Source organism: Dinoponera quadriceps, unplaced genomic scaffold (genome assembly GCF_001313825.1).
Source record: "Dinoponera quadriceps isolate SergipeBrazil2010 unplaced genomic scaffold, ASM131382v1 scaffold115, whole genome shotgun sequence".
Lineage (NCBI taxonomy): Eukaryota > Metazoa > Arthropoda > Insecta > Hymenoptera > Formicidae > Dinoponera > Dinoponera quadriceps.
Window position 1 is genome coordinate 488,012 of NW_014554511.1, and position 11,751 is coordinate 499,762.

Genomic DNA, 11,751 nt, shown 5'->3' on the forward strand with positions numbered 1-11,751 from the left:
TTCCCGTGCTTCTGTGTGCTTCTGCTAAACGCAATCAATTTCTTCGCCGAAAGATCCAATCTGTTCATTGGTAAAACTTAAATTCGCCCAATTACCATCTACCTGTCGCAATCTGCAAAATCAGCCAATGCATTATCTCCCCACGTGTTCGTTGCTGTTATTCGAATGTGTTCTTGTGAGAAGCGTTCCTAACTAATTCCTTTCCACTTGCATCGTAAATTATATAGCTGACGATCGTCGTAATCGGTCGTAAGAGACACGGCATGACGACGTGGCAATTGCAAGGCAGGAACCGAGCAGAGTAACAAACAATGTATACGGACACTAGACGTTTGTATCCTCGCTCGGAATTACCATAAACACACAGGCTGATTAGCATGTTACAACCGTCGCATATATATTAGCGCTATTCATCGCCCCTGAATCGCCCTTTAACCCCTCAGGCAGCCTCTTTAATTCGTTTTTCTTGCGGACGTGTGTGGATCAGCAGCGAGTTCGTATTAAGACGAAAACAGCACTTCCGCTGCAGAGCGATATATACACGCAGCCATATATAAGGATCGAGGTTACCGTCCCAGAAAGTGTCGAATGTTAGAGTTGCCGCGCGCTTCGCGTGAGAATACCCTTTTTTCAGGTGGAACCTTCTTCAGCGATGATTTCTCTTCAGGCGCATTCGCAGGAAGCTTTCTTACAGTGAACAACGTGAGCTCTTCCGGGCCTTATGATGTCGTAGAGTTCTTTCTCTCTCTCTTTTACGAAATGATGACATTCAGTTGTTCTCTCGTTCGTAATTAGAAATCCAATTTTCTAAATTGTGAACGGTTGTTTGCATTATACTTAATTATATGGGACGAGGGGACGATTAAACGTTTGAACATCTCTGTTGTTCATGCGTGTAAGAACTCTCCCGGGGAGAGTCGACGACAGAATATACCCGGAATATGGATTACAGCTCGTTTGCATGAAATTACGAACAGTCTCGAGCTCGAGATCACAAAGAGATTGCAAGGAAAAATACGAAGGCGATCTTTAGCGAGCTAAACGTTCGCGCGCATGTGGATGCTATTAAAAAAGTTCCGTATTTTGTGAGGAGTAATATGTTTTCTCGGAAGAGAGCTCAGAAATTTACATTTTCATCCGCGAGCGAGTGTCTTTGCTCCGAAGCACGAGAACGAATTTCGCCGATTGGCCGAGAGATTAGAGAGAAGCATTCTAATTACTACCGGGAGTTTCGTAAAACAGGCCGCTTGATTCTTATCCGACTTATTCTTCACTTATTCTTTCGCGTGAACTGCTCAAAACTGCTGTCACACGATGACATGACGAGGATCTGGCAAATTGACCTCGGAAAATAAATTCGACTAAATTTTACCGAGAATAACGTGCATGACCGGCTTGAGAACGATTCACGTCGTCGGGTGGTCGTCATATAAAAAAATCAGACGGGTGATGAATGAAAAGAGCGTTTAATAAAAATTTCGGTCCCCGAAATGAAGCGAGGATCGTGAGAACGAGAGAGAGAGAGAGAGAGAGAGAGATCGCAAGAAATAAGAAGAAAAAAGAGGGAAAAGTCTTCCTCGTGGAGTAAGGACACAGTGAGGAGACGGTGAGCCCGCTGCCGGGGCAACGAAAGAAGGGATTCGAATCCCCCACTATTAAATAGTCCGATGGCAGCGAAGCAAGGAGGAGCTACATCGGGGGCGGCTCAGCACCATCCAGCCTCAGTGCAATTCTACCATCCGCGAAGTTTAGTTACTTCATGGTAACACACCGGGAGAGTCGTTTCATACAGACATCGGCCGCAGGTCAACAGGGAAAACGGGGCGGAACACGGGCGGAAGGAACTTGGATTTAGAACTTTGGGTGGTTAGTGAGAACGAATTGATATCGCATGCGCGATAAGACACGTCGTTCGGTCAAATGAGAATAGATCAGGAAGCTTTCACGAATATAAACGCCAGGTTGCTTCCGTCGCGCATTAGTCGGGCGGGAATTTGAAATATTGAACGAAATAACAAACTCGAAAAGACGGCTGTTAGGGTGTCTTCGTGGGCTCGCATTTGTCGCGGTAATAACTGTGCTTAATTTAGCCGAAAAAATCGCGTTCAACAACTCTGTTCTCGTGTGCGAGCGCGCGGGAATCGAGTAGGAAAAATCATTCGACACCGCGATCTGATGACCGCACCTGATGAAACGTGGGGAAGAATTGTTCTTTTCAAGACCGTTGCGGAAGAGTATATTTAAGTCGTCTACTGGGGAAAACGCAGATTGTTCGGCGACCGGTAATTTGCGACTTTTGTTTCCTCGAATGGACCGTGCGAAGAGGAAGAGAGAGATCGCAGAAAAAATGTCCGCGCCGAATACAATGATACCGAGGCAGAAGAATATTAAGCAAACGAGGTCGTGAGTGATCCCGGCAAGGCAAAGGGAGCTGCGTTCTCACAATTAAACTTGTCTGCACCACAAAAAAGAAACTATCTCTAGTTCAGTAGTATCCCGGTGTCCCTCGCAGACGGTTATTGCGAAGGCTGCTCCGTGCCAACATTGAGTCAAACAAGGACGTGGTAGCACTCGAAGGTGAACTCCGCGGGAGGAAACCCGAAGAGGTGAACAAGAAAAGCGGTCATTTTCTCGATTTCGAAGGAGATTCTGGCGGGCTCTAAGGGGGAAGAGAATAATTCCGTCGAGAAGGATGGCTTGGCTTATTATGACATTCGCATTACCGGGGAAGTCGCTTGTTATGCGAATTATATGATGTATCTAACCTGACGATAGCCAACCATTGCGTCATCACCAGCTTCAGCTTCACAATTCACTTTGCAAGTCGTGTGTAAACGCAGCCGTGAGAGGTGAATAACGGAAACAAACGGTGAGCGAGATCCAATTGCGGTTGAAAGGTTAAATCGCGGAGTACCCGAACAAGATTCAGTCGCAAATTGGAGCCTCGAGGCTGCGTAGCCAAAGAAACATCATCGTGGTGGACGGTTACGGAGAATAAGGGGACGACGACGATATATTCATGAGGAATTAATAGGCCCGGAAACGCGGCGGAATAATTCCGTTGATGATACTTGGCGGCCTCGTGCACACAACGTGCCGTGTCAAATGGACAACACGAGGAGGAAAAGTCGGAGATAGGACAATGGCAGAGAGGACTCGGCTCATGGACGGCTGATGGTTATGATACATTACCGCGATGAAGCGGAACGAAGCTGGGGAGTCGCGATTGAGGGAGTCGGCGGAGAGAAGCTAAAATACATTGATAAACGGCGAAGGTTTACGGCGCGGAACTCGATAAGAGGTCGATACATATCGCCGTTCGCGGTGGGTGAAGTCTACCGCGGAAGAGAATAACCCAGTAAGGAAGGAGAAAGGGCCCCGCAAGGTGAATTGTACCGTGAGTAAATTGGCAACGCGCAGGTGAGAGACGGAGCGAGAAGGAAGACGAGGCGAAGGAGGGGAGGATATCGAGTATCGATCTCATGGGAAGAAGACAGGATCCGTGTAGCATCATCGGTGTATCGCGAGCTGCAAGCTGAGAGCCTATGAGAGACTACAAAGGAGCGATCTCTCCTCTCTTTCTTTTGTTGCGATTTATCGAATGAGAGGATCGAGGACGGGTACCGACGAGATTCAACGAGCCCGCGCAAATAAAGCGCATAATGAGAAGAGAGAAGAAACAAGAGAGATAGATAGTGAATGAGAGAGAGGGAATCAGGGAGAAATTCGGTCTTCGGCGGGTTCGTAAATACGGAAGATATTTAACGCGGCGTTACATTGGCCAGCAAGGGAAAAGATGAACGGTTATAATCTTGGCGATATCGAAAACATTATCAGGTTGGTCCCGTAGAGCGGTTCTGCTCCAGGTACCAATAAGAGCGCGCTCTCGCAAGCCGCGAGAATATTTACGAGCTTGTGAAACGCGGCTACTGGCCACATCTTCCCGCATCTAGCCGCTTAATAATCAACCGTACGGAAGAATAGAGCTAATCTATGCTGAAAGAAGGAGGGGAGGGATGCCGAATCACCGCCGAGTAATTTCATCACTTTAGAAAACACGGCTCTTATTTATTGCGACGTTGCATAAAATACATCTCTCTACGGAAAATCGGATATTGTGTCGCGGAGAACGTCTTGAATGAGACACGAATACACTACTATTGCTATACTATAAGACTATAATAAGACTACAATGAGAAAACGTTAACTAGCGATTCAGCGGCACATATCGCGGAAAGAAATGTTAATAAAATTCTGCGGCTATCTCTCCGCCAAACGTGCCAGCCGCGTTAAACACCAGAGGAGTATACCACCGGATAGCAATAAACGGATAATTAAAAGAACCGAAACCGGCGGAGAAAGCTGCGAGATCCGGGATACTATATCAGCCGGAGAAGAGATCTATCGCAAGTTGATGACGCGGAGACGAGCAGGTCCCGCAGTCTAGTTACGGATCATAAAGATGGAGGCAACGCGCGCGAGATATCATCGTCATTGCATCGAGCATCCGAGAGTTAACGAGAGAGTCCCGGCCGACGTTCAATTCCGCGCGCGCGTTTAATTTACATAAAACGCTTGCAGCGTCTGAGAAGCGAGATTCGCGCCAGCCACTGGGAAATTGGAGCGATCGACGCAATCCTCGCGGCCGGAAGTACCGTAAACACGACGAACTGTGAGGCAGATAAGAAACGCTGCTGCAGTGAAGGCAGATCGAATGAAGAAGAGCGAAAATAACTCGTTGCGAGCGCGGTGGTTAATGACGACGGAGAGGTAAGTCGCGCAGGGCGGCTGATGTCCCGCATAGAACATTTCTAGAATTGGGATCCGATTTGCCAAAATAATTATGAATGATTACAGTTGGGAAATCCACGCAGATGGATTTTTCGATTAGAAATTTCATACTTGAAATACGCGATTCTGGGCGAGAAACGTAAACAAATCCTGTTTAGTCATTCCTAACATTTTTTCCGAGGATTTTTTCTGTTTTCCACTTTACAACACGATTGAACAAAATATATACTAATAGAAATTAGAGTTATTTTCGATCTCAGCCATGTTGTACGCAACGCACAATCAATTAGCACTGTAGAAAAGAGGCTTCATCCCATATTTGGAATAAGAAAGAATAGGATCTTAATTGACGTCGCAGTAGAATAATCTATTCTGAAACAACAACTTTGGATATTCTAAGCGCTGAATCTACATCTGGGAAAATCATAAGAGATTTTTCTATGCGAGATCGCACACGTTGTTTTAGTGCGCGTTTATGCGTTCGTTAGAGTAGAATGAAATTTTTCCAAGAATATATTTATGAATGACCTCTCTCACTGCGTGCTACCGCTGCCGCCGCGCTACACGATGCCAGTCGTGTGAAACGACAAAGGCGCAACAACAGTTACGATAATTGCAGTAACGCGTTGATATTGTATACTGCTGGGAGAGAGTCTTGTTATATTTTTTTATTACCGCTGCACACACTGTGCGCGTGTGTTGTGCGCGTGCGTGCATGCGTGCGCGCTTCGCGTTACAGATGAATATTGTAAAATAGAAGCCGTGATATGGTCTGTGTATAATTACCGTCTCTAGTCAGCAATCTCCCACGCGGAGAAAGAAAACGCATTTCGGACGGGAGGGAAACGCGATCGGTGCAACGAGAGCACGGATACGCCTGATAGGAACGGGGGAATTCGCGTGTTCCGTGTTGGAGAAACAACGGTTAGTGCGAACAGACTTTCTAGATTAATTCGAACGTCGTCTTTCAGATACGCGCAAGCGCGAGCGCGTCTCTTACGCTTGGTATTACGCGACATCATAAATTAAAAAAAAAAGGAGAGATCGGATTTATAGCCGAGCGTAGTGGCGCTCTGCTTCGTCATCGCTAATAAAGCCATTATCCGGTAGCGGAACCTCACGCCTCGTTCTTAATCGCCGCAATGCTTAATCGGTCGACGACACACTCTTGATTAACCGCGGAGAAAATACCTGTCCGCGATTTTCACTAATCGGACACACCACTATATGTCGGACACGTCGTTAATTAATGTGTGTTCATGAAGAAGTCACGTTGCGACGGTGAATGTCGTGGTGGATGTTGAATCGGTAGAAATCCGGATGACGAAGCCGGTATTTTTCCAAAAGGGCCATTGTGTCCGCGGAAAGTCCGGCAACGGCGGCGCACTTGTGTGCGGGTGGCCGAAAGATGAGAGATGAGAGATTCGTCGAAGTTAATAGGTTTCTACGTTTGTACCGTCACTTGGTCACTTGGATAAACTATTACGACGAGATGTTGATGGACGAGCGTAGGTTCACGCTGAAGCGGCGATAAATCAGCCTGACGTTAATCACGATACGCCACTTCTCGTGCTGTGTGTATACATACGCGCTCGTACACGCTGAAGCGACCTAAGTAGATCGGATCCTTCAGGAAGGAACAGGACCCCGCTTGGGGTCGATCGTCGAATAAGAGAGACGACCTGAGAAATTTGAGAGGTCAAAAGCAGGAATCTCCTGTTCGAGATCAAACGAATGAGAAAAAATTAAAGATTTTAATCACAAAAAAGTCGTATGAAACATCGAGGTATAATATAAAGATTGCGATACTTTTACCTCGATAATCTCTTCAACAGAACACACTCGATATCCAATGGGAAAGTTTATTTTCTGAGAATTACTAAACACACACGCGCGCGCGCACACACACACAAATGTTTTCCTATCGAATACGGTTGCGAAATTCAGATTTATTGAAAAACAAGTATTGCGAGTATTTTCTTTCTTTTATCGATATGATATAATTGTGAGTATGATGGGTACTTCTCGTTCACGAGGCCTGTGCGAAACTCCAATTTACTTTCGTCTCGCGTTAACGCCGTCATAACCGGATATTTTATGCCAGGCTTGTCTTTTTTTTTTAGATCAGACCAATGGATGCGTCGTCGCGCCTCATAAAATCGCCAAGCATATAAACGTCTTGTTGAATGCGAAAAGTGTAACTTCGCCAGCGGTATCATCATGCAGCGTCTACGACCGTAATCGGCTTATCGCAGCCTGCGTAAGGAACTGAGATATGGTGTTGCAGGGTTGTTCCGCATTCTTCGAGAGTCGCCAAACAAAAAAAGATGCAAGCGAAAGTTGACCGTGAAAATCGATGACTCGACCCATGAGACACGCAAAAGGGGTAAGTCGATAGCGTAGAAGCGCAGGACGAAGAAATAGAATTGCACGGATATTTTTTTTTTTTGGAATCGATTATCGAATTTTTGTATCGAATATTGGATAATTTTTTCGGAATTAACAATATTTTGGCTCATGAAGCAGAACTTTCCAACTTGTGGTTTGCAGCTTTTAATTCGTCGTTGCGACAATTTCGACGACGACGTATCTTGTTGTTCGGACAAATAAAGAAGAAAAGGTTCCAGGTTATTTCTGCAAACTATAATTTGCAAATATAATTTTACATCAAAGCAAAATTAAATTATTTGTGAGATGAAGAAAGTATTTCAGCAGATTATCTGCTGCGGATAATCATAGATGATGCGAGCTTATATATATATATCGTAGTCAGCGAATGAAAAATAAAACATTGATAATACAGCGAATATCTCTCGTGTAAGATCGAAGAGTGCACATAGCGGTGCGAAGATTAAGGATTTAGCAGTCCGTTAGGAGAAACGAAGCGCATCATCTGATTTAAATTTCATGAGGGAAATCACTGTTTTGAGACGACTCCGTCACTGCCACTGTTTACAAACAAGCCATTTAAATAGCTATTAAACGCGGCGATAATTAACGATCACTTTCACACGGTTCACACTATGTACCCATGGAGCAATTGTGGATCGATGTTCAGTTAAATGATCGATAACGAAATCGACCATTGCTCTTCGTTCACTGTTTTTCGTTCCAGAACGCGGCCTTTTTCTCTTCGCTGCACGCAGCAATCCAGCCAGCAGTTAGGTGCAACCATCTTTTATATATTTTAATGCCAGTCGCCTTCTTCGCCGTCGTCGTCAGTTTTAAAGTTTATCATTCGATTTTGCGCGATCTTTGACACATTGAATATTGCAAGTAAAATCTGAAATTTCTTACTTCCATTCCAAAATACACACCAAGGGAATTCGCTTTTATACTCCGTATTACAAGGCACGATTACGAATTCTTGTCTACGACATGAATATGGGCCAGCCATTTTATAAATCCACGGCATACGACACACGGTATATATACATACCGCGCGCGTATATACATATATATATATATAAATATATCTCCCGCGGCAAACCCCTCCTATGTCTCTTTGCGGCGAGTGAAACGTCTTGTTCACTCGCACACACGCTCGATCCATCGCGTATTATCATACGGGCGGAAATGAGCTGTCCAGTCGATCGCATTATCATAAATATTTTGTTCGGTAATAACGGTGCCAAGCGTGCCGTACAAGAAACATTGGAGTCCATGGAGCCTGGCCTGGTCATTTATCATCGAGGCGGTATCTCCGATCTCTCGCGGTCGGCTGGTAAGAGAAATTAGAAACGTGTGCGAACACGTTGTGCGTGTGTGCATGTGTATGTACATCATTATGGGCGCCTGGCGCATAATTTAATAAATTATATATTACGATTTAACACGTTGCTGGCTGTGATACATTATTAAAGCAGCATCAGCAGATGAGCCCGAGCCGATGATGTATCCAACGTGCTAATAGCGCCTTAGACAACGAAAAGAAACACATGCACGCGTTCGTACGATTTTTTAAGGAGAACAAGAGAGAACAAGAAGAAGAAGAAGCAGAAGAGAGAGGGAGAGAGAGAGAGAGAGAGAGAGAGAGAAGAAAAGGAAAGAAAGCGAACGATGCGACGGAGTGCGGCGGAGGTGCCAATTACCACATCGTCGCTGAGATACCGGTACTCGATCGTTTCCTGTGACGGCTACACATCCGTCGACGCGTCGTTATTATCCTCCTCTCTACGTTATCCTGCGCGTTCACGCCGACTGTATTACCTGCACGTCCGGATTATTGCGGTCAAAAATTTTGACGACGCATTTTTCGGGATAAACGATACACGGGGACTCGATCCGCTTTTCTGTTTTTCCTTTTTTCGTTCATGCGTTATGAGTGATCTTATTCCATTAGTTTCACGACCAATGCCGCCACGGCGATAATCTACACTCGGCAACAGCTGAAGGTCAGTTCACGAGGTTCAGTGTTAATTATGCAAGGCACATCGCCGAAATCGGTATTCCGGCACCGGAAACGTCGTGAGCTTACTCGCGTTGCGGCTTCGCCGAGTAAACGAGTGCTCAGTGACCAACTCGATGAACATCTCGGTGGTTGGATAATTACGCGTTATCATTCCTTCCATCCGGCAGGTAATCGTGCATTGGTAACTCTAGATTTAAAAAAGAAAAATAGTTCAATTTAATCCGTAATATCAATCAAGGATATGTGATCGTAGATGGCGTTTTAGTGGCTCGAAAAAAGGGGAAAAATTTTACGAACACGTCGGACACGCACGAAATCGGACAAAGTTATATGATGGACTGAAGGTGGTGACAGAAAGTGGCGGGAAATATTGGCGAATACTTTGATTGAACATAGCATGTACTATTTCATTGTTATTATTAAATATAACGATTTATTTATGGGACGCATGTTCTTATTAAATAAAATCATACTCAAAGAAAAATACATTCATGTCATAACAACTATAAAGGTGACAGCTATACGAATTTTGAATGTAAAATTAATATACATACTGTTTGGTAAACTAACGAGAGTTTAATAAACTATTTTAAAGGTATTGCAATGATTGATGAAATTGACTGATATAACATATATATATATATATATAACATAAAAGCTATAGTTCTTTCTCCATAAGCACAATTATTGTAGATGTATTAATTAGATTCGCAAAATAATTCAATACTTTTTTTTCGAAGATGTTGAGCCTTTATTTACAAAAAAATAATAAACTTTGCCAATCATCTTCGAAATATATTCGCCATTATTTTCTAATACTTTTCTTCATCTATCTATCGGGCAACTGACTCCCTCTTGAAAAAAATATAGCGGCTTTGAGCCAATAAAATCATCGATCTGTATTTTCCGACCTCTTCAATGCTTATAAAATATAATATTTTCTTACGTATTTTTTCTTTCGAGATAATAATATTCACTAACTTTGAATTTATAACGTATTTTTAACTATCTTACAACTAATTTGTAAATTTCATTCCATAAGAAATTTTAGTAAATCCGCAATTCCGCTAAATAATAATATGAACGATTATTTATAGGACGATCGAAAATTTCATTCCCCTGTAAAACTATGTCGAAGTGTCTGAAAGATAGTTTTGTTTGAAAAAGACGCTGTGGAAATTTGGGGCTATTGTTTAACTTGTCGAATTAATGAGTGCAACGCGTATTATTTAAGATTCGTCGTCGATGTCGAACGTCAGCGGCGTCAATTCGCGTCGTTGATTTGACTCGTTACTTTTTATCGCGAGTGAGGCAACTCGGGCTCAGCTTTAGCTACCTGGGTCCGGCGGACTTAATTTAAAAATGCCTCCTCGGCAATGACGTTGGCGATGCGCGGAACCGGCGAAGGTATCTAAGCCCGCAAGAAGTGCCGCTATGTCCCACATAAAGCCGAGGCCGAGGAGGATGATTCTGGGACAACCAGCACGCTCGGTTCGGTTATTACATACATAACGCTTCCGGCTTTGGCTACGCGCAGATCGGAGATTTTTTGGATCTTCTGCACTGAACTAGTGGCACGACATAGTTGCCGGCATCGGTGTTTTTCAGTTGTAATCTCAGGCGCATATTGGGTCTTATCAGAAGCAGGAAGACCTGAATGTTTTCGCACGCATCGCACTTTCGCATTTCGCTGCGCTTGGCCGCGTGGATACTTTTCCGGGCTTTTAAGCCCCGGGCCGATAAGCTGGACTGATTTCGCCAGTGAGAAGTGCTCGATGGAATCGAGCGGCAAAGAAACGAACGCGGAAATTAATTGCCTCTAATAGTCTAAGCAGCCTGACCTTCTGAAACATTTATTTGACACCGCAAAACGACCTCAGTTGGCAATAACAACGATAAAATGATATACAAAGGGCTTGCGAAAGTTCGCGGCGATGATTCAGATTGCAAGACTTGCAAGATGATTCGGTATTCTGCGGAATCGAGACAATTACTTGAAAGGTGGTAGAAAGTGGTAAATACTTTGATTAAACGTGACACGTGTTTGGCTATTTCTAATAAAAAAAATATACGAGGGCGCAATATGTCGGCCAATATGATATCGTGCACTTTTTCGACAAAATCATTGATAATAACCTCTTTTGGCCGCCCGGGACGGTTATCATCAACGACGGATGTGCGACCACGACGAAACTCGGCGTATTATCTAAAAACAGTGCTTCTCGAAGAAGCAATGCCCCCGTAAACGGCTTCCAATTTTTCTTGGACTTCTTCACACGTTTTCCCATCCAAATAAAGAAAACGAATCACCGAACGATTTTGCTCTTTTTCCATATTGACGACAATGGCTGAGGCGTTCACTTGAATTGTCTGTCAACAAAAAACTAATGGACGGATAAGGCTGAAATTTTGACAGGCATTGTTTGAAAAATGGGGCTATATGATGGTAAAACCGATTTTGTTGCAGTGGTGCCACCATGCGTAAATCCTTCTATTTATCAGACCGCCCTCGTAGTTAAAGTTTGCAAAACAATCTAATTGCAAATCAT